The following is a 24,995-nucleotide window of genomic DNA, read 5'->3' on the forward strand; positions in this document are numbered from 1 at the left end:
CCCCATATATGACAATGATCCTTTAGATTAGAATTGAGCTGAAAAATTCTTATTGCCTAGTGACATTGTAGCTATTGTAACATTGTAGCACAATGCATTACTCACACAAATTTATGGTGAGAAAAATAAATCACCATGGATATATTCCTGAAAAAGAGTGATACCTTCTCAAGGAGAGCCTCAGGAAGGTCCTTCAGAAGGGATTCCACAGGAAGGCACTGTTGTCACAGGAGATGACAACTCCAGGCATGTTACTCTCCCTGAAGACTTTCCAGTGGGACAAGATGTGGAGGTGGAAGACAACGATACCGATGATCCTGACCCTTTTTTTGCTAAGGTGTGTATTTATGTCTTGGTTTTTAACAAAAAAGTATTAAAAGTAAGAAAAATGTTAAAAACTTTAAAAATAGAAAAAAGCTTATAGAGTATGGATATAAAGAAGGGAAATATTTTGTACAGCTGTACAACGTGATGTGTTTGTGTTTGTTTGCTTGTTTGTTGTTTGTTTGTTTGTTTGAGACCGGGTCTCACTCTGTTGCCCAGGCTGGAGTGCAGTGGTGTGATCTTGGCTCACTGCAACCTCTGCCTCCCGGGTTCAAGTGATTCTCGTGCCTCAGCCTCCCGAGTAGCTGGGACTACAGGTGTGAGCCACCATGCCTAACTAATTTTTGTATTTTTAGTAGAGACGGGTTTTCACCATTATGGTCAGACTGGTCTCAAACTCCTGACCTCAGGTGATCCACCTGCCTCAGCCTCCCAAATTCTGGGATAACAGGTGTGAGCCACATGCCCAGCGATGTTTGTGTTTTAAGCAGTTATTACAAAAGGTTAAAAAGTTAAAAAAGTAAAAAGTTTATAAAGTTAAAAAGTCACGGTAAGCTAAGGTTGATTTATTATTGAAGAAAGAAAAACATGTTTTCCTAAATTGAGTGTAGCCTGAGTGTAGCCTAAGTGTACTGTGTTTATAAAATCCGTAGTAGTGTACAGTAAAGTCCTAGGCCTTCACATTCACTCACCACTCACTCACTGACTCACCCAGAGCAACTTCCAGTCCTGCAAGCTTTGTTCATGGTAAGTGCCCTGTACAGGTGTACCATTTTATATCTTTTATACCATAATTTTACTGTACCTTTTCTATATTTAGATATGTTTCGATACACAAATACTTACCACTGTATTACAATTGCTTACAATATTCAGTACAGTAACATGCTGTACAGGTTTGTAGCCTTGGAGCAATAGACTATATCTTATAGCCTAGGTATGTAGTGGGCTACACCATGTAGGTTTGGGTAGTACCCACTATGATGTTCACACAACAGAATTACGTAATGATATATTGCTTAGAACATATCCCCGTCATTAAGCAACTCATAACTGTGTGGGTAATCTCCACTGGTCCAATTCTGCGCCCCCCCCCAAAAAAATGTAGCAGAAACCACAACATGATACACACCATACTAGAGGCATAGCCCCAGATATGTGTTCCCACTTCAAATTTTCCACATAGGTTGGCTAAAACCAGGTCCTGGAATGTTAATTAGGACCTGATCGCAACTAATGGACCAGAAATTATGAAATGCTTCATGTTACCAGTCATTTAAACTAGATAGTTAAGAATCCAGTTATGGTTAGGTTCAAACTGAGGCTTAAATCTAATATATTTATTGCAAGTAACACTGAACACTCAAGTACCCTTGTTTTGAATCTAAACGACACCACGTATTGTATCCATTTCCTGCATCTTTGAACCATGCAGCAGCCAAATCTGTCATCTTTCTTTCTCATTTGGAAGTATTCAAAGTGACATCTCCTACTATGTCACCATACCTGAGAGAAAACGGGAGTTCGGTTCCCATGCACTGTTTTACATTAGACGAATTTAGTCTGAGAATGTAAGGCAAAGCTGGTAACCCCGCTGCCTGGGTTATGAGTAGGGTGGTATACCAGGGTCAGAGTTGCTCCCATTTTTTCATTTTTGGCCTGTTTGCTTCATAAAAACATTTTCCTTGCCTTAGTCTATCATTATGCCACTTTTTCTTCTTTTTCCTAGAAATATCCACCAGGAATGTGCACTATACGTGGAAATACAAACACAAACCGGAGCTGAGAAGGGCCCGGGTCCCCTGACATCAAGGTTTTTATAAAGAAAAATACACAAAGGCAGCCACGCCTCACTCTGGCTTCCTAGTAACCCCAGAAAAAAATTCCAGAAATGTGTTTTAATTCTTTAGCCTGAGTGACAAAAAGGTTAAAATGTTTCCCAAAGTCCACTTAAGAATAATTCCGACCTTGGGAAAATGGATTTTGTTAGCCCCAAAGCTTATTAAGATTAATGGCAAGAGGGGCTCGTTATTCTGCCAGAAAAATCTACTTACAAATCTAAGAGGGGGATTTTATTCTGTCCATTTCTAAAAGCAGGGGACTTAGAGTGCCTGACAAGTACCCCCTAGGAAGAGGGTGTGCTATATACAGACAGCAGGGGTGCATGACTGGGATGCTCACTTGGAGAGGTATTGGCTAGGCCAGGAAAAAGGGTTCTTATATGGGACTTCCTATATAGAGAGGTCACCCTGCTCTCACTTCTGAAACCCATCACCCTGGCCACACAACTAGGTTTTATGGAGCCCAGAAAGATATTCAGAAACTGGAGCCTTATTCAGCGTGTAAAAATCTCTCATGCCTGTTGGCCTTGTTGCTGCTCCACAACAGGGGACTGTGGCTTATTCAAGTGCTCAGCCATCACAATGACCCCACCACCTCTTTCACAACGACCCCACCACCTCTTGGCCCTGCTGCCCCAGCTTCAGACACTGCTGACCAACTGACTCTTCCCATGCCTTGAATGGAAACTCACAGGCAGGATCCCGGCAATTTGCTTATGCACCACGAAGTGCCAGGTATCTCTGTGGGGCGGCACCCGTGGGCTGGCTGCTTTTCAGGTGCAAGATGGATGGCAGAATTTTGGCGAAGTGCTCAGCCCTGGTTATCTTGGCAAGGCAGAGCACAGAAGCCTGTTGCTGAGAGACCGGAATTCCCAGACTCAGAGATGACTAGACAAGGACTCTGGCTTTGATTATCAGCTCATGGAATTGGTGGAAGGCAAATAGACAGGAAGCCTTCAGGTTTTTAAGGAATTTGGTTCAGTCCAAGAAACCCAAGCCTGGCTGACAACAGCCTGTGATTCTTCAATCCCTGAGGTAATTTCCAGGCCCCTCAAATTTGCACCAAAAAGTAATGGGCTCCAAATAAGTACAGATCCCAAAAAGGGCATATGTGCCAACATCTATCTCAGATGGGCTAAGAGGACAATGGACAAGGGAGACGTTTCCAGACAGCACATCTAGGATTTGTCAGATTGGCTAACCAAGGAACTCACTGCATTACCAAGGCAAGAACACTTCACTGTTCCTGTCAAGCAGGGAAAAATACATGCAGTGAATCAGAGACCACTGTGTACTGTTTTCTCATTGTCTATTTCTTCCGATAAAAGTTTTCCTTGAGGCTATCCTCCACCATTTTATATTTACTGGGTTATCATAGAAAGGAAAACAGGCTTAGCTGTTGCAACGAAGAGACCTAAAACTACAGTGGCTCAAAGAAGACAGAAAGAAATTTATTTCTTAAGTGCTAGAGCAGCACTGTCTAATAGAAATATAAGGCAAGTCTCATTTGTAATTTAAAATTCTCTAGTAGCCACACTGGAAAAAATAAGCAGTGAAATTAATTTTTGATAATATATTTCTTTTAACTAATATATCCAAAATATTTTCATTTCAGCATGTAATTGATATAAAATACTATTGATATATTTTGCATTCTTTTTTGGGAGGGACTAAATTATAGCCCATGTCAATTCAGACTAGCCCCATTTCGGGAGCTCAAACGCCACATGTAGCTGGTGGCTACCATATTGGGCAGTGCAGAGTAGAGATCAGAGAGAGTCCCTAAACAGTTCTTTCCAGGGTTAGCCAGGAACTCACAATGCTTCCATTTCATTATTCCACTTTCCTTAGAGCAGGATTTCTCAAGCTCAGCAATATTGACTTTTGAGGCCTGATAAAGCTGTGCTGTTGGGACTATCTAGTGCATAGTAGGATGTTTAGAGTGAGCCTGTTCCATACCTGCTAGATGGCAGTAGCAGTACCTTCCTGTCCCTCCACATTGTGACAATCAAAAATACTGCCAAATGTTGGAGGGTATAGGGCCAAAAATCACCCCAACAGTGGTTCTCAAACTTCTGTGTGTATGCCCTGGAGAGCTTATTAAGACAGAAGTTTCTGGGCCCCACTGCCATAATTCCAGACTCACCAGTTCTGGAGTAGGACCTGAAAATATGCCTTTCCAGTGAGCTCCCTGGACTGCTGGTCCAGGACCCTCTTCAAGAACCACTGGCCTGGGTTGTTATGCTCTTTAGCCCACCTTGCTCACCACCACATGGCATTCTCATTCCCAGGAAGGGGAACAGACAAGAGAGGACAAATGATATGTTTTAAGGCTATAAAGGAGAAGTGGCACGTTTGACTTTTGTTCATATTCCTTTGTTGTGAATTTGGAGTCATGGCCACATCTAATGTCAAGAAGTCTAGGAAATGTGGTGTCTAGCTGGGTGGCCATGGGCTTGGTTGAAAATCAGGAGTTCTATTACTAAAGGGAGGATTGGGAGATTAGATAATGAGGGGAAAATTGCAGGTTTTTCCACAGGAGTGGGTAACATTATTTAGCTATACCAGACTATGAAAAACTCCATCCAGAAACTGACCTAGAAGAAGACACATCAGCTGCAAATCCAGAATCTGGAATTCAAAATGAGAGCTGCTTGTGATTTCAGTAGGCATGAACTTTTGAAGATGTACATAAGGAAAGAAAGGAGTGTGAGACATGGGAAGAAGACAGAGGAGTGGATTTGTCAGTGGAATGTCTTCCCCCCATTCCTTCCCCCATTCCTAATAAGACAAGAAACTCCCCAGATTCGTGATTTTCGCAATTTTAACTCCATTTCTCCAGCTCCAGAGATTAGCCCTGATTGGTCTAAGCCAATCAAGGAATCAGATTTCCCTAGTCACACTGATAGGTTCAGGGATGAACCCATGACTTAAACTAGTCCAACCAGAGGGAAGATCATAATTACCATTTGGTGTTTGGGGCAGCAGAAACTATTTTTCTCCTTGGATATTAATGAGGAAACTAGTCCTGGAGCAGCTGGCAGCCATGTGACACGAAAGAAGCCAACCCAAGATTAAGCCAAAATATGAAACTGGGCAAAACCAAGAGTATTCCAGGAAAACAGGCATACAGCCCTGGTGATATGCAGAACATCTGGACCAAACCATGCCTGATGCTGCACCTCTGGAATTTTCAACTAAATGAGCTAAGAAATTTCTTATATTGTTTCAATCCATTTGGTTTAAGCTTCTGTCACTTGTAACCAAAAGTATTCCCAGTAACAGTTGAGCTGAATATGTTTCTTCTTGATACCTAAAAATTCCTCATAAAGGCAAGGCAGGTTTATCTCCTGAACACCTAGCATAAGCATCTCATTGTGTGAGCCCTTGGCATACACTAGCTCATGTCAGTCTCACAATAACCCTGGAGGTAACTATAAATCAGGAAATTGAGGCTCAAAAAGATTAGCTAATGTTCCCAATGTCACTCTGAGAATAAGTGGCTGGCCTGATAATTGAGCTCGTCTGACTCTAAGTCCAGTGCTCTTTCTACATCTTTGGCCTCATATGTTATTTTTTGAAACATGTATATAAATAACAAAGGTTTATATGTTTACTCAAATTCCACGTGGAAAACCATTCTGACTTTTGAAAATCTGATTCATTGATCAAAAACACATGTAGAATATTAGTTAGAAGGTGGTGTAGACTGTAGTAGGGTTTTATAGGCATCTTGGGCAGGTCCTTCAGAGTAATTGGGATGTGGAATGTGGAAGTCATTTTTATAGGAGAGTTGGGACGTGGCCTCCTGTAGGCAGCCTCAGGCAAAAGAGTGAGTATATCAAGATCTAAAATCACATTGAACCTGGTGATAAGGTTCATGAGGATGTTAATTAAAAGAAATCTCATATTTCAAGGCTGTATTGGTGACATAATTTCAAGCAATGGCATATGACTAACACACAACAGAACCCATAAGGTTTTGCCCCAAGATGTCAGTATTCTTTTGAAAATGGTACATATGGTTTATAAATTGTCCGTAGAATTCTTCTCTAGTTCACCTACATTATTACAATACTTGCTCTGCTTCTCCTCAAATACTCTGCTTCAGCCACAAGAAGTAGAAAGATGACTATATTACATTTTGCTTGATGATGATAAAGTTTGGCTAACTGCACTATTTTAGCCAAATCAAAGGCCCTTTTTTGTGTGTTATTCAAAATAATTACAGGCATACCTCGTTTTATTGTGCTTCACTTTACTGTGCTTCACAGATACTACATTTTTTTTACAAATTGAAAGTTTGTGGCAACCCGGCCTTCAGCAAGTCTGTCAGCACCATTTTTCCCAACAGCATGCACTCAGTTTGTGTGTCTATGTCACATCTGAGTAATTCTTAAAATATTTCAAACTTTTTCATTATTATTATATCTGTTATGACGACCTGTGATCAGTGATCTTTGATGTTACTATTTTAATTGTTTGGGGGTGCCACAAACCCTACCCATATAAGATGATGAACTTAACCAATCTGTGGTGTGTGTGTTCTCACTGCTTCACTGACCAGGTGTTCCTTTGTCTCTCTCCCTCTTCTTGGGCCTCTCTATTCCCTGAGACACAATAGTATTGAAATTAAGCCAATTAATAACTCTACAATGACCTCTAAGTGTTCAAGTGAAAGGAAGAGTCACTTTAAAGGTCTCTCACTTTAAATCAAAAGCTACAAAAGGATTAAACTTAGTGAGGAAGGCATGTAGAAAGCTGAGACAGGCTGAAAGCTAGCCATCTTGTGCCAAACAGTTACAGCCAAGTTGTGAATGCAAAGGAAAAATTCTTGAAGGAAATTAAAAGTGCTACTCCAGAGAATACACAAATGATAAGAAGGTGAAACAGCTTTATTGCTGATATGGAGAAAGTTTGAGTGGTCTGGATAGAAGATTAAAGCAGCCACAACATTCCCTTAAGTCAAAGCCTAATATAGAGTAAGGCCTAAGTCTCTTCAATTCTATGAAGGCCGACAGAGGTAAGAAAGCTGCAGAAGAAAAGTGTAAGCTAGCCAAACTTGGTTCATGAGGTTTACGAAAAGAAGCCATCTCCATAATATAAAAATACAAGGTGAAGCAGCAAGTGCTGATGAAGAGGCTGCAGCAAGTTATCCAGAAGATCTTGCTAAGATCATTGATAAAGGTAACTATTCTAAATAATAGATTTTCAACATAGGCAAAACAGCCCTCTATTGGAAGAAGGTGCAAACTAGGACTTTTCGTGGCTAGAGAGGAGAATTCAATGCCTGGCTTCAAAGCTTCCAAGGACAGGCTGACTTTCTTGTTAGGGGCTAATGCTGGTGACTTTAAGTTGAAGCCAACGCTCTTTGGACCATTCCAAAAATCTTAGGTCTCCTAAGAATGATGCTAAATTTACTCTGCCTGTGCTCTATAAATGAAAGAACAAAACCTGGATCACAACACATCTGTTTACAGTATGGTTTGCTGAATATTTTAAGCTTACTCTTGAGACCTACTTCTCAGAAAAAAAGATTCCCTTCAAATGTTTATTGACAATTCACATAGTCACCCAAGAGCTCTCATGGAGATTAATATTGTAGACGGAGATTAATGACGTGCAAGGAGGTTAATATTGTTTTCATGCTTGCTACACATGTCCATTCTGCAACCCATGGATCAAGAAGTAATTCTGATTTTCAAATGTTACTATTTAAACAATGCGTTCTATAAGGCTATAGCAGCTATACAGTCATTCCTCTGATGGATCTCAGCAAAGTACATTAAAAGCCTCTAGAAAGGATTCACCATTTTACATGCCATTAAGAACATTCATAATTCATGGGAGGAGGTCAAAATATTCTCATTAACAAAAGCTTGGAAGAAGTTGATTCCAACCCTCAAGGATGACTTTGAGGGATTCAAGATTTCAGTAGAGGAAATCATTTCAGATGTGGTGGAGAAAGCAAAAGAACTAAAATTAGAAGTAGAACTTGAAGATGTGTTCAGATTTCTGCAATCTCGTGAGAAAACTTGAAGGGATGAGAGTTGCTTCTTATGAATGAGCAAAGAAAGTGTCTTCTTGAGATGGACTCTACTCCTGGTGAAGATGCCGTGAGCATTGTTGAGATGACAACAAAGGATTTAAACTAAGTTGATAAAGTAGTGGCAGAGTTTGAGAGGATTTATTCCAATATTGAAGGAAGCTGTACTGTGGGTAAAATGGCATCAAACAGCATCACATACTAGAGAGAAATATTTCAGTCATCGAAGAGTCAATTGATGTGACCAACTTCATTGTTATTGTATTTTAAGAAACAAGGCTAGGCATGGTGGCTCACGCCTATTATCCCAGCACTTAGGGAGGCCGAGGCGGGCAGATCACTTGAGGTCAAGAGTTCGAGACCAGCCTGGCCAACGTGATGAAACCCCATCTCTACTGAAATTACAAAAATCAGCTGGGCATAATGGCGTGCACCTGTAATCGCAGCTACTTGGGAGGATAAGGCAGGAGAATCACTTGCACCTGGGAGGCGGAGGTTACAGTGAGCCAAGATCGCACCACTGCAATCCAGCCTGGATGACAGAGCAAGCCTCTGTCTCAAAAAAAAAGAGAAACTGTCACAGCCACTCCACCCTTCAGCAACCACCACCCACAGTCAGCAGCCATGAACATCAAGGCAAGATCCTCCCACCAACAAAAAGATTATTACTCAATGAAGGCTCACATGATTGTTAGCATTTTTAAGCAATAAGGTACTTTTCAATTAAGGTATGTACATTGTTGTTTTAAGTATAATGCTATTGTAAACTTAATATACTATAGTACAGTGTAAACATAATTTTATATGCACCGAGAAATCCAAAAATTCAGCTGGGTATGATGGCTCACGACCTTAATCCCAGCACTTTGGGAGGCCAAAGCAGGAGGATCACTTGAGGGCAGTAGTTTGAGACCAGCCTAGGCAACATAGCAGGACCATATCTGGACCCCCCCGCTGCCAACATTTTTTCAATTAGCCAGGTGTGGTGACATTCACCTGTAGTCCCAGCTACTTGGGAGGCTGAGGGAGGAGGATCTCTTGAGCCCAGGAGTTTGAAGCTGCAGTGAGCTATGACTGTGCCACTATACTCCAAATTGGGCAACAGAATGAGACCTTGTTTCAAAATAAAATAAAATAAAATAATCTAAAAAGAAACAAAAAATTCATGTGACTCACTTTGTTGTAACACTCACTTTATTGTGATCTAGAACCAAACCACAATATATGCAAGGTATGTCTGTATTCTCTTGGTGGGATGAGAAATAAGTTCATTTTTATATCCACAGTAACTCATACACTGGGATTGCTCTTGAAATTTATCCTTTAAATTGAAATAAATACCTGCTCTATCTCCTAAAAAGCAGAAAAAAACACATGCGCTTACCCTCACTCCATATTTTTCCAACTGTCGGTCCCATTTTCCTTCAGAAAGTTTATGTCAAAAATGTTCTCAAAGCCCCCAAATTCAGCTTGAGAAAATACAGCTTCACCAATGTTAGTCTAATGATAAAAGTAGTTGAGAACTCAGCTTGGTCCAGAAGCCCATTTGCAAGAAGCTGCTTTTACCACCTAAACATGAATGTAATTATGTCTATAAATAAATACTAAAATGTCAATAAAAGAGGTTTGCTGGGATCCTCTAATATCAGGTACTAGCTGTCAAGTATATTTAATGCCCTTACCATTTAATTTGTATTCTTAATTTGTCTCTTATGAAGTAAAAAGTATTTTTTAAAAAATCTTCACCCAGATTTTAACATTCTGTTTTAAAAGTTTCCTATGTAATTATGTTATTTTCCTCCATGGAAGGGATTATTGAAAATTTAGATGTTCACTAGACCCAGTTCCCCTTCATGGATACTCAGCTAAACCACATTTTCCATCTCCCTTGCATCAAAGAGATGCCACATGGCCAATCTTCACCACAGGTATATGAGTCCGAGTAGTGTGCCCCTACTAGATGGAGGCAACTGGGATCAGACAGTCCTTCCCCGCACACTCTTTTTTCATTTGTTGGCCAATCAGATGCAGAATACCCAGCAGAGGACTCTGAGGCCTAAGTGGCCAAAGGGGCCACTAAAAACAAAAAGATCCGGGTCCCTGGATGACAACGTGGAGCAAAACACCCCACCCACTCCAACCCCAGCTGATCCACATTGGACTGGGACATAAACAAGAAGTGTACCTTTGTCAGATTAAGTCACTGAAATCTGGGCACTGTTTGTTACAGTATTACCTAAATTGACCGATTCGTTGCCCTGTGAAATAGTGGTTAAATATTGTCTAGTGTCTTTGGGAGGCCAAAAACTTGCACAGCACCAAGTAACTGAGCAAATCCATGGCTCTAATAGTCTGAACCCTTGTTCAGACTGACAAGTCTGACACTTAGCCCTTGAGTTCATCCTGCTTTGCATTAGCTCCTCATCTCAACTGCAAGCACCAGGGAAACAAAGTTCTTATTTTACCTTCAATTTTATACTGCCTACTGCAACTAGTACATTTTGAATAGTTAATCATAGTGATTAATTAATGAAATGTTTTAAGAGCCTGCTTATTTTTGGTTAGAAAGGATCTGGGATGGAGAAATGAAAGTAGCATTTGCTGAAACTCTATTGAATGCTTGGTGCCTTGTAAGTTCTAACCTAGATGTCTCTGGATATTGTCACCTTAAGCCTCGCATGCCACACCAGGGGAAGTCCAAAGCCTTCTCTGTAAATTTCTAGGGAAACTAACCCTCCCATGATCATCTGTAGCTCTGATTTCCATGCCCTGCTGCATCTATTCAGTTTGTGGATCATCCTTCTATCTCATACATCCTCCATCTGGCTGACCTCCTGACAACTCAAGCATGAAGTTCAACCTCTCCAGTTTCTACCACACACATGCATATGTATAGACACACATGCTTGCTCTCTCACTCTCTTTCTCTCTCTCTCTCAAATGCTATTCATGTGTGTGATACACTTGACCAAAGATTTAGCCAAAGGAGAGATGGTTGCATCCCAGCAAATCATCTAATTTAAATATTATCCTTCCTATTCTTCAAGGCTCTGTGTCTCTGGCCATCAGACATTTTTCAGGGGTCCTTCTTATAACTTCAGCTTCAGGTCACCTCAGTAACTTCTTTCACACACTTTCCTCTTATCTTCCTTCTCATCCCTTTCCTTCCAGGTAGCCCCAATGCACCCCGAATTCATATTCTTTTCACTCCATTATAGAAAGGGTCCAGCTTACCCTGGATCCTACTGCCTAAGGCTCCAGGCACACACTTGCATATATTAACAGAGACCCAGCTGACCCAAAAAAACTTCCCTTCAATGAAAAGCAGGCTTCCTACAAAGTCACTGTGGCTTAATTTTTTTTCTTCCTCCATTACACACACAGATGCATACAATAATAAAACCATTCACCTCCACATTGCTAAATCCAATGGTCAATTCTCAGATCTCATCCTACTTGACTTCTCAATAGCATTTGACTCTAGTGGGTCACTCCCTCCCCTCTGAACACTTTCTTCATGGGACTTCCAGGATAACATACCCACCTGGTTTTCCTCCTACCTTCCTGGCTGCCAGACTTCTTTGCTGGCATCCCCTACCATCCCAACCTCTACTAAATGTCAGTTTTTGGATCTAATCTGTTTCTAAATCTACATTTACCAAAATTAGACAAGATGTTACTCCATCCAGTCTCACAGCTTTAAATATCATCCCTTTGCAGACAATTCCCAAACATATATCTTCATTACAGATCCCTCTCCTAAACTTTGGATTTATTTATCTAACTGCCATTGTATGTCTTTACTTGGCATCTTAAATTTAGGAAGTCCAGAAACAAAGTCCTGATTTCCACTCCATGTGACAGACTGACTTCTCCCCAAACCTTCCCCCTCTCAGTAAACGGCAACTCCATTCTTCCTGTTGTTCACTCACCTTTGAGTCCTCTTTCTTTAATACCCCACATCCACGCCAGTAGCAAATCAGCTTTACCTTGAAAATACGTAAAGAACCCAACCATTCCTCTCCACTTTCACTAATACCACCCTGGCTCAAACACTAGACTTTCCTATCTAACTGGTCTCCCTGGTTCTTCCCTGATTAAGATTAATCATTCTATTCTGAACACAGCAGCCACAGTGGTCCTTTTAAAACGCATGTCACTTATCTATCTAAAACTCTCCTCAACTCAGACTAAAGGTCCTTATAGTGACCCATAAAACCCTACATGATCTTATCACTGTCACCAAACCTCATTGATTGCTACCCTCCACCCCTACCCCTCCTCTCCAGCCAGCTAGACTAATCTACTCTATTTCTCAAACATGCCACGCATATTCCTGCTTCAGGGCCTTGGCTTTTACCTTCCATCTGCCTAAAATGTTCTCACACATTCTTCATTTCTTCCTGTCAATATCATTTCCTTCATGTAAATATCAATGGCATACTTCCTACCCTCATTTCTGCTGCATTTTTTCTTACACTTATTACCATCTAACATATATTTTACTTACTTGCTTTGTTTATTTTCTGTCTTTCCTACCAAAATATGGGCATCTACTTTTATTGATGTTGTTCACTGCTGTATTTCCAGTGGTTACAACAGTGCCTGGCATGCAGAAGGTACTCCATAAATATTTGAATGAATATCAACAACAGCTCTGGAAGCGATTTTTGTCCCATGCTTCATATGAGGAAACAGGTCAGAGAGGTGACAATAATTTGTTCAGTTCGTAAGTGAAGTTGGGATTCAAATTCCATTCCAGCACAACTCTAAACACTATATTAGTATCATAACACAATATTATCTTCCAGAGGGACTCAGCACTTCACAACCACAAGAGATCTCTGCTACACTTCTGAAGTCTGTGAAACCAACCGAAATCAACTAAACACTAGCAATTGTCAAATAAATTGTATACATTATCTCGTTCATTCATTTAGTCAACAAATATTGATAATCTACTATGTGACAGGATATGTGCCAGCACTAAGAATTCAAAGATAACAAAAACAGACAAGGTTCCAATCTTCCCAAACATGAACCAAAAATCACACAGATCAATGGAAAATTGCACCTATGATAAGGGCAATGAGGAAGATGTGTACAAAGGTCAGCCTATCTACAAGTCAGAGAAGGCTTTTCTGGAGTAGGAACATGTAAGCTGAGTTCTAAAAGGTGGGTAGGAGGGAAAAGAGGGACGTTCCAGACAGAGGGAGCAGCACATGCAAAGGCCCCGTGGTGAGAGGGTGCATGGTGAATGGGAGGGATGGAAAGAAGGCCAGTGTGTCTGGAGCCAAGGGCTTTGGTGATTCATGCTGCAGGGGAAGGCTGAAAGGTAGAGGCTGGACTTCACAGGGAGTTACAGCCCAGTTAAGATAAAGTGCCCTTTATCCCAGAGCAATGGGAGCCACTGAAAGCTTTAATTTCAATCGAGGCTTAACCAATTTTTCTTAAGCATCCATCATTTGTCAAACAAAACTTCCAAATCCCTTAGGAAGATATCACTAGCCCATTTCCTGGGAGAGGAAATTGATTCTTTTAAGAGTTAAGTGACAAGCCCAAGGTCACATGGTTGGCAAGTGGCAGAACCAGAATCTAGAAGCAGACTAGATCAACTTTGAAGCCAATGTTCTCTCATCTGGTAAATGAGGAAAGGACAGAAATGCTGAGAAACCAGCATTTGCCCCTCACCAGGGGCAAGATGGGGGCAAAAATTCCCAATCACCTTCAACATATCTGCAAGAACCTGTGTTCCATCCTTCTCTATCCACCTGCCCTGAGGAAGGAGGCCTGTTCCTCAGCTCTCTGGGCCCTCAAGGCTGCTCTTCCAATTCATCTGGGCCCAGACCAAAGAGCAGGTGCCAAAAGACATTAACAGTCATTGGTGTGATTGAAAAGTGACTGAAAAGTAGAGGGTCAAAGAATACCAACAGGTCATATAGTCCCAAGAATTATAGGAATAGAGTGACTCAGCTCTACATTTCACTTGGCTTTCTTAAAAAGGTAGTATTAATTATTGTTATTGTTATTTTATTATTTTGGCAAAAGCTTGAGACAGTTGCAAAAGGACTGGATTAGAGGCAGAAAGGCCTGTTTTCCTTTTTTGTTGTTGTTTTAATGAAAACTTCCCAAGGACCCCTTTTCCTCTCTATCTGCTTAAAATAATTTCTTTTTTATTTTTATTTTATTTTATTTTATTATAATTTAAGTTCTAGGGTACATGTGTACAACGTGCAGGTTTGTTACATATGTATACATGTGCCATGTTGATGAGTTGCACCCATTAACTCGTCATTTATATTAGGTATATCTCCTAATGCTATCCCTCCCCCCTCCTCCAACCCCATGACAGGCCCCAGTGTGTGATGTTCCCCATCCTGTGTCCAAGTGTTCTCATTGTTCAATTCCCACTTATAAGTGAGAACATGCGGTGTTTGGTTTTCTGTCCTTGCAATAGTTTGCTGAGAATGATGGTTTCTAGCTTCATCCATGTCCCTACAAAGGACATGAACTCATCATTTTTTATGGCTGCTTAATACTCCATGGTGTATATGGGCCACATTTTCTTAATCCAGTCTATCATTGATGGACTGGATTTGGGTTGGTTCCAAGTTTTTGCTATTGTGCATAGTGCCACAATAAATATACGTGTGCATATGTCTTTATAGTAGCATAATTTATAATCCTTTGGGTATATAACCAGTAATGGGACGGCTGGGTCAAATAGTATTTCTAGTTCTAGATCCCTGAGGAATTGCCACACTGTCTTCCACAATGGTTGAACTAGTTTACAGTCCCACCAACAGTGTAAAAGTGTTCCTATTTCTCCACATCCTCTCCAGCACCTGTTCTTTCCTGACTTAACTGGTGTGAGATAGTATCTCACTGTGGTTTTGATTTGCATTTCTCTGATGACCAGTGATGATGAGCACTTTTTCATGTGTCTCTTGGCTACATAAATGTCTTCTTTTGAGATGTGTCTATTCATGTCCTTTGCCCACTTTTTGGTGGGGTTGTTTGATTTTTTCTTGAAAATTTGTTTAAGTTCTTTGTAGACTCTGGATATTAGCCCTTTATAAGATGGGTGTATTGCAAAAATGTTCTCCCATTCTGTAGGTTGCATGTTCACTCTGATGGTAGTTTCTTTTGCTGTGCAGAAGCTCTTTAGTTTAATTAGATCCCATTTGTCAATTTTGGCTTTTGTTGCTGTTGCTTTTGGTGTTTTAGACATAAAGTCCTTGCCCATGCCTATGTCCTGAATGGTATTGCCTAGGTTTTCTTCTAGGGTTTTTATGGTTTTAGTTCCAACATTTAAGTATTTAATCCATCTTGAATTAATTTTTGTATAAAGGTAAGGAAGGGTTCCAGTTTCAGCTTTCTATGTAACGCTAGCCAGTTTTGCCAACACCATTTATTAAATAGGGAATCCTTTCCCCATTTCTTGTTTTTGTCAGGTTTGTCAAAGATCAGATGGTTGTAGATGTGCAGTATTATTTCTGAGGGCTCTGTTCTGTTGCATTGGTCTATATCTCTGTTTTGGTACCAGTACCATGCTGTTTTGATTACTGTGGCCTTGTAGTATAGTTTGCAGTCAGGTAGCGTGATGCCTCCAGCTTTATTCTTTTGGCTTAGGATTGTCTTGGCAATGCGGGCTCTTTTTTGGTTCCATATGAACTTTAAAGTAGTTTTTTCCAATTCTGTGAAGAAAGTCACTGGTAGCGTGATGGGGATGGCATTGAATCTATAAATTACCTTGGGCAGTATGGCCATTTTGACAATATTGATTCTTCCTATCCATGAGCATGGAATGTTCCTCCATTTGTTTGTGTCCTCTTTTATTTCATTGAGCAGTGGTTTGTAGTTCTCCTTGAAGAGGTCCTTCACATCCCTTGTAAGTTGGATTCCTAGATATTTTATTCTCTTTGAAGCAATTGTGAATGGGAGTTCACTCATGATTTGGCTCTCTGTTTGTCTGTTATTGGTGTATAAGAATGCTTGTGATTTTTGCACATTGATTTTGTATCCTGAGACTTGCTGAAGTTGCTTATCAGCTTAAGGAGATTTTGGGCTGAGATGATGGGGTTTTCTAAATATACAATCATGTCATCTGCAAACAGGGACAATTTCACTTCCTCTTTTCCTGATTGAATACCCTTTATTTCTTTCTCCTGCATGATTTCCCTGGCCAGAACTTCCAACACTATGTTGAATAGGAGTGGTGAGAGAGGGCATCCCTGTCTTGTGCCAGTTTTCAAAGGGAAATCTTCCAGTTATTGCCCATTCAGTATGATATTGGCTGTGGGTTTGTCATAAATAGCTCTTATTATTTTGAGATACATCCCATCAATACCTAATTTATTGAGAGTTTTTAGCATGAAGTGCTGTTGAATTTTGTCAAAGGCCTTTTCTGCATCTATTGAGATAATCACGTGGTTTTTGTCTTTGGTTCTGTTTATATGATAGATTATGTTTATTGATTTGCGTATGTTGAACCAGAGAAAGCCCTGGTTTCCAGTCTTAGCTCTGCCATTTGAAAAGCTGAGACTCAGTTTACATAACTAAAGAAGACTTTAGAGGGTTGCTGGGAGTGTTAAAATAGATAATGCACGAGAAACTGCTGTAAAGAACATTTAAGATGTGAGATCATTCTTGTGGATAGACATTCAACTTTCACAGTATTACGGGACACATCTCCTGTTGTATCTGTTTTAGAAACATCATTATTTTCTTGGTTTCCCTGGTTCCTCCTCCAGCAAGCTGACTCTTGAATTTTGGGGGCCACAGAAGGCTGTCTTAGTGTCCTTTTCTTCCTCTGCCATGGAGACTCTCTGTAGGTGATCATCTCTGGCCCCATGGCCTAAGCAACCCTAGGACTTAAAGTATAATAATAAATAAATAAATAAATAAATAAATGAAAAAGCCTCTCACAGAAGCTCCAGAGCCGTTTCCCAACTAAGTATTTAACATGACGTCCTGCAGGCCTCTCAAACATAGTTCAGAATGGAACTCGCTGTCTCTCCTCCATCCCTTCAACATCACACACACTATCTTGGTGAATGACACCATAAACCATTCTCTCTCTCTCATCCTCGCTGTAAACTTTGAGTCATAATAATTTAAGTAACATTTATTAACAACTTAACAGTTATTGGGCACCGTGCTAAGCATTTTATATGCATTTTCTGATTTAAGCATTAGAAGAACCATTGGAGGTTTACAGTGCATTCGTTAGCAGCCTTATTTCATAGAGAGGAAAAATGAAGTTTAGGGCCGTGTTAGATGTCCTGGCCATGGGGCTCAAAGCTGTGTTACTTCAGAGCCTTGCTATGCTGTGTAGCTTCATATTCAACTCTTCCTGTTTCCTCATCTGCCCCTTCCCACTGGTCACCAAAACCACTGAAATTGTACCTCAGAAATAAATACTTCTCAATTCCAGCCAGGGCTTCCTTTCTATTTCTACTGCCAATTACTTAGTCTTGACCATCAGTATCTATTACTTTCATTTATTTTACTTAACAATTATCTATAACACATGTACTATGTGCTAGGCACTATTTTAAGCGCTTTACAAATATTAACTCATACAATTCTCCTAACAATTCCATGAGATTTATTATACCCAATTTATAGATGGAGAAATAAGTAATCTTCCCAAGATCACATAGCTAAGAAATTATGGAGTTGGGGTTTGAACCCAAGCAATGTGGCTCCAGCTGTAATCTTTTCTTTTTTTTAATTATGCTTTAAGTTCTGGGCTACATGTGCAGTTATGCAGCCAACAAACATATGAAAAAAAAGCTCATCATCACTGGTCATTAGAGAAATGCAAATCAAAACCACAATGACGATACCATCTCACGCCAGTTAGAATGGTGATCATTAAAAAGTCAGGAAACAAGAGATGCTGGAGAGGATGTGGAGAAATAGGAACATCTGTACACTGTTGGTGGGAGTGTAAATTACTTCAACCATTGTGGAAGACAGTGTGGTGATTCCTCAAGGATCCAGCTGTAATCTTAACCATAAATTACATCATGATATCCCTCCATATAACCACAGCGGGGTCTTTGGTGGTTTCCCTGCCACCTGCTCTCTACTCAGTCTCGAGAAATTCTCCAGAATTTGTTTCACAAAAGTATAGCTCTGATCCTTTATCCGACATATAACCCCCCCGACTTTCTCTTGTTAGAGCCCATAGTCAACACAGGCTTTTGTGATCTGGATGCAAAGTAACATCTGGTCCCACCTCCCATCATGCACTACACCAATCACTCCAAAATCATGAGTCTTCCCCAGGCCTGTCCTCAATCCATGAGCTTGCATCTGTTTCTCCCTCTATATGAAACGCCCATCCCCTCTGAAAAAAAAGTCCATGCATTCTTCAAGACTCAATGTCATCTCCTCTTAAGGCGCCTCATTCTTTTCCTTTAGCACTTATCGCATTACATTCCAAAGAATTTTAACTGCCTTTTCTGCACACCTTCCTTTCCCCCTCCTCCCTGCCTCAAATGGGGCTGCTAAACCCTATTTGACACCTATCATGTGCATTATTTCAGGCCTTTCAATGACTCTTGAGACATAGTAGGTTCACAGTCCATATTTGCTGGATGACATGTAGAGTCTATATAATTTATCCAGAACCTTAATGGAGGATATTGAAATATTAGTGCTCTGAAATTCCAATTTGAAAAGAAGGTAAGTAGTTTAAAATAAGTAGGAAAAGATTAAAAGTGTGCATTGTGCCTTTCTTTCTGTGAATAAAATCAGAGTTGAGTGCAGGCGTACACAATTTGAGAAAATAATCAGGGTTAGTTTTCTTTTTGTTTAACAATCACTACATAACCTCAGCAGGCTGCGTGATATCTAGAGCACACACATGACTCCCCCAACTTCCCAGAGCTGACATTTCTTGGGAGAGTGGGACATCCGTATGGAATTCATGCTCACAAATATTCCACAAACATTAACTGGAGTCTTTTCACGGTTGGTTAGCTCTTCTGTATTGTTTTTCCCTTTTTTGTCGTTTTGTTGTTGTTTACTTCTTTTCCCTTTGTTATTGTTGTTTAATTTTTTCTCTTATTTGTTATCTTTGTTGTTTACTTCTTTTGCCTTTGTTGTTGTTGTTTACCTCTTCTTGTCTCTAGTTTGTCCAATAACAATAATGGCAAACATTTACTGAGCATTTCCTATGAACCTGGCACTGTACTAAGACTTCTGATAAAAACAATATATGAACTTTTCTCTTGTGAGCATCAGAGTGAAATAAAATGTCTGGATCTGAAGGTCAAACTGGCAGTAAACATGTTTGAACATATATTCTTTGAAAAGAATCATTCTTACTGGTGCTTCTATTATGTCAGCTAGAATTCCAAATGTGAGACTACAGTGTCAGGAGAAAGGCAGGCCTGATTTTGAAAGATGCTGCTAGGTAGACTTCACTCCCACTAGCAAGACATGAGGGTATCTGTTTGCCTTATCTCAACCACAATGGGTGTTGGCAAACTTTTTCATTTTTGTTAATCTACTGGATTTTTTAAAAGTAGTAAATTGTTTCCATTTGTATATCCACAACTCTAGAGAGTTGAACATCTATTCATTTATGTTTGGACATTTTCAGTTTGGATTCTGTGAATTATTTGTTTATAAATTTTGCCAATTTACTACTAGATTTTTCCTTTCTGATCAATTTGCAAATGTTCTTTAACTTTAGAGCTCATAATGCCTTCCCAGGAGGGACTGAAAATAATTAAATGTGCATCAGTAGAGAAATAGCGTCAAATAAATTATGACACTGCTGTGCTATGGAATGTTGTATTTTTAAAAACTGAGCTAAATCTGTTTGTGTTGATTTGGAGGGATCTATGGAACCAACAGTCAGTGAAAACAAGCAAGTTGTAGGTAATTTCTTTATCATGATACCATTTTATTTACAGAAATTAGAAAATAAACCCTATGAGGTGCATGTATGTGTTGTGTATGCATATGCATATGTATATGTTTATATAAATATAAATTTTATAGATATGTTTGTAAGAACACAGGGAAAATTGTGAAAGGGCACACACCAAACTGTCTCTTCAGAGAGTAAGATTAGAGTAAGAGGAGAAAACAGATACTTCTCCCTTATATGCCACTCTATATGATGACTTACTTCAATGAGCAGTATTAGTGATATTTTTTGAAATCTAATAAAAGCAGTGAATTTTAAAAATAAACTATGACAATCTTTTCCCAAATCCCCTTATATAAAGGTATACAGTCCCAAATGTTTTTCTAAAAATGCCAGGAACTAGAAAATGTATAGGTCATTTTACCTTACCTTACCTTCAAACAATGGTTCAGTTCCCTTAAATCACAGTTTAGAGAATGTTGTCATTTTCTTCTGTGTTATTAATGACACGCATGTAAAACAAATGTCTCTCCCCTATCCAAATCTAAGGACATATTTATAAGGCTGAAAATCTCAGAATGGGAGCCAGAGGAGAATGAAGGGGAGAGTCTTCAATGGGTGTGCCCTGCTGCTCCCCAGCAGGCCTGGTCCCTGTTCCCATGGCGGCTGCCTCAGCTACAATGGGGGTGTAAAATGCTCTCCAGAGCCCAGAGAAAGTTTCCCAGGTGAAATGTATGCCAATTGCCCAACAGCTCTCTAATTACAGAAGTCCTTCCCTGAGAGCTTTTCATTCCTTTTATGTAAGTCTTTTCTTCCCCTCTTAAAAAAAGAAAATACCTCTAGGAAAGGCCATCTACCAAGACTGATGTGCAATTTGCACCTCATTGAGAATGAGTTTATCTGCTTCTTTCTCTAAAACAGGATTTAATAAGAGGCAAAGGCTTAAGAGGCAGCTGCATTGGAGCAGAGCATAAGGACCGGAGGAAGACATTAGAAGCCAAAGGCATGGAAATAAAAACTTTGCTTAAATCACTCTTTTGCCTAAGGTTAAGCAATTTTCCCTGACACTAGCCTATTGTGGTAGGAGTGGAGTGGCAGGATGTGTGAGGCAAGAGAAGATCCACGTGATGCAAACACACTGAGACCTATAGGGTTGGGCCCTGAGTGGATGACAGTCCAAATCACCAAAGGCCTTCCTGCCCTTCAGTGATTCTTCCCCATCCTTTAGCACCATTGTATATCCTTCATGGAAAGAGATCAGGTACGTAAAAATAAACAAATATAATCCAGGCTCAGCCAAGTTACTTAACATATCTCAGTAACAATTCTTTTCAACAGTAACACAAGCATAAAAATACTTACCTTTCAGAACTTTGGGGAGCATTAAATGAGATAATGCATGCCTGGCACAATGCCTGGCCTTCAGTGGAAGTCAGTACCCTTCCTGCTGACCAGAGAAAAGTCAGAGCAATCCAAAAAAAGGTCAAGGCTCAGCACAGCTGCCCTCCTTCTCTTATTTCATTCAGCAGTGGTTTGTAGTTCTCCTTGAAGAGGTCCTTCACATCCCTTGTAAGTTGGATTCCTAGGTATTTTATTCTCTTTGAAGCAATTGTGAATGGGAGTTCACTCATGATTTGGTTCTCTGTTTGTCTGTTATTGGTGTATAGGAATGCTTGTGATTTTTGCACATTGATTTTGTATCCTGAGACTTTGCTGAAGTTGCTTATCAGCTTAAGGAGATCTAGAGCTGAGACGATGGGGTTTTCTAAATATACAATCATGTCATCTGCAAACAGGGACAATTTGACTTCCTTTTTTCTTAATTGAATACCCTTTATTTCTTTCTCCTGCCTGATTGCCCTTGCTAGAACTTTCAACACTATGTTGAATAGGAGTGGTGAGAGAGGGCATCCCTGTCTTGTGCCAGTTTTCAAAGGGAATGCTTCCAGTTTTTGCCCATTCAGTATGATATTGGCTGTGGGTTTGTCATAATAGCTCTTATTATTTTGAAATACAGCCCATCAATACTTGGCTTATTTAGAGTTTTTAGCATGAAGGGCTGTTGAATTTTGTTGAAGGCCTTTTCTGCATCTATTGAGATAATCATGTGGTTTTTGTCTTTGGTTCTGTTTATATGATGGATTACATTTATTGATTTGCGTATATTGAACCAGCCTTGCATCCCAGGGATGAAGCCTACTTGATTGTGGTGGATAAGCTTTTTGATGTGCTGCTGGATTTGGTTTGCCAGTATTTTATTGAAGATTTATGCATCAATGTTCATCAGGGATATTGGTCTAAAATTCTCTTTTTTCATTGTGTCTCTACCAGGCTTTGGTATCAGGATGATGCTGGCCTCATAAAATGAGTTAGGGAGGATTTTCTCTTTTTATATTGATTGGAATACTTTCAGAAGGAATGGTACCAGCTCCTCTTTGTACCTATGGTAGAATTCGGCTGTGAATCCGTCTGGTCCTGGACTTTTTTTTGGTTGGTAGGCTATTAACTATTGCCCCAATTTCAGAGCCTGTTATTGATCTATTCAGGGATTCAACTTCTTCCTGGTTTAGTCTTGGGAGGGTGTATGTGTCCAGGAATTTATCCATTTCTTCTAGATTTTCTAATTTATTTGCATAGAGGTATTTATAATATGCTCTGATGGTAGTTTGTATTTCTGTGGGATCGGTGGTGATATCCCCTTTATCATTTTTTATTGCATCCATTTGATTCTTCTCTCTTTTCTTCTTTGTTAGTCTTGCTAGCAGTCTATCAATTTTGTTGCTCTTTTCAAAAAGCCAGCTCCTGGATTCATTGATTTTTTGAAGGGTTTTTTGTGTCTCTATCTCCTTCAGTTCTGCTCTGATCTTAGTTATTGCTTGCCTTCTGCTAGCTTTTGAATGTGTTTGCTCTTGCTTCTCTAGTTCTTTTAATTGTGATGTTAGGGTGTCAATTTTAGATCTTTCCTGCTTTCTCTGGTGGGCATTTAGTGCTATAAATTTCCCTCTACACACTGCCTTAAATGTGTCCCAGAGGTTCTGGTATGTTGTGCTTTTGTTCTCATTGGTTTCCAAGAACATCTTTATTTCTGCCTTCATTTCATTATGTACCCAGTAGTCATTCAGAAGCAGGTTGTTCAGTTTCCATTTAGTTGTGCAGTTTTGAGTGAATTTCTTAGTCCTGAGTTCTAATTTGATTGCACTGAGGTCTGAGAAACAGTTTGCTGTGATTTCTGTTCTTTTACATTTACTGAGGAGTGCTTTACTTCCAACTATGTGGTCAATTTTGGAATAAGTGTGATGTGGTGCTGAGAAGGATGTATATTCTATTGATTTGGGGTGGAGAGTTCTATAGATGTCTATTAGGTCTGCTTGGTGCTGAGCTGAGTTCAAGTCCTGGATATCCTTTTTAACTTTCTGTCTCATTGATCTGTCTAATGTTGACAGTGGGGTGTTAAAGTCTCCCATTATTATTGTGTGGGAGTCTAAGTCTCTCTGTAGGTCTCTAAGGACTTGCTTTATGAATCTGGGTGGTCCTGTATTGGGTGCATATATATTTAGGATAGTTAGCTCTTCTTGTTGAATTGATCCCTTTACCATTATGTAATGGCCTTCTTTGTCTCTTTTGATCTTTGTTGGCTTAAAGTCTGTTTTATCAGAGACTAGGATTGCAACCCCTGCTTTCTTTTGCTTTCCATTTGCTTGGTTCCTCCATCCCTTTATTTTGAGCTTATGTGTGTTTTTGCATGTCAGATGGGTCTCTTGAATGCAGCACACGGATGGGTCTTGACTCTTTACCCAATTTGCCAGTCTGTGTCTTTTAATTGGGGCATTTAGCCCATTTACATTTAAGGTTAATATTGTTATGTATAAATTTGATACTGTCATTATGATGTTAGCTGGTTATTTTGCCCATTAATGGATGCTGTTTCTTCATAGCATCAATGGTTTTTACCATTTGGCATGTTTTTGCAGTGGCTAGTGCCAGTTGTTCCTTTCCATGTTTAGTGCTTGTGTCAGGAGCTCTTGTAACGCAGGCCTGGTGGTGACAAAATCTCTCAGCATTTGCTTGTCTGTAAAGGATTTTATTTCTCCTTCACTTATGAAGCTTAGTTTGGCTGGATATTAAATTCTGGGTTGAAGATTCTTTTCTTTAACAATGTTGAATATTGGCCTCCACTCTCTTCTGGCTTGTAGAGTTTCTGCCAAGAGATCTTCTGTCAGTCAGTCTGATGGGCTTCCCTTTGTGGGTAACCCAACCTTTCTCTCTGGCTGCCCTTAACATTTTTTCCTTCATTTCAACTTTGGTAAATCTGACCGTTATATATCTTGGAGTTGCTCTTCTTGAGGAGTATCTTTGTGGTGTTCTCTGTATTTCCTGAATTTGAATGCTGGCCTGCCTTGCTAGGCTGGGGAAATTCTCCTGGATATCATGAAGAGTGTTTTCCAGCTTGTTTCCATTCTCCCCATCACTTTCAGGTACACCAATCAAACATAGATTTGGTCTTTTCACATAGTCCCATATTTCTTGGAGGCTTTGATCATTTCATTTTACTTTTTTCTCTAAACTTCTCTTCTCACTTCATTTCATTCATTTGATCTTCAATTACTGATACCCTTTCTTCTGCTTGATCGAATCGGCTACTGAAGCTTGTGCATGCGTTGGGTAGTTCTCATGCCATGGTTTTCAGCTCCATCAGGTCATTTAAGGTCTTCTCTACACTGTTTATTGTAGTTAGCCATTAGTCTAATCTTTTTTCAAGGTTTTTAGCTTCTTTGCAATGGGTTCGAACATCCTCCTTCAGCTTGGAGAAGTTTGTTATTACCGACCTTCTGAAGCCTACTTCTATCAACTTGTCAAAGTCATTCTCCATCCAGCTTTGTTCCGTTGCTGGCTA

The sequence above is a fragment of the Pan paniscus genome, chromosome 7 (genome assembly GCF_029289425.2).
Source record: "Pan paniscus chromosome 7, NHGRI_mPanPan1-v2.0_pri, whole genome shotgun sequence".
NCBI lineage: Eukaryota > Metazoa > Chordata > Mammalia > Primates > Hominidae > Pan > Pan paniscus.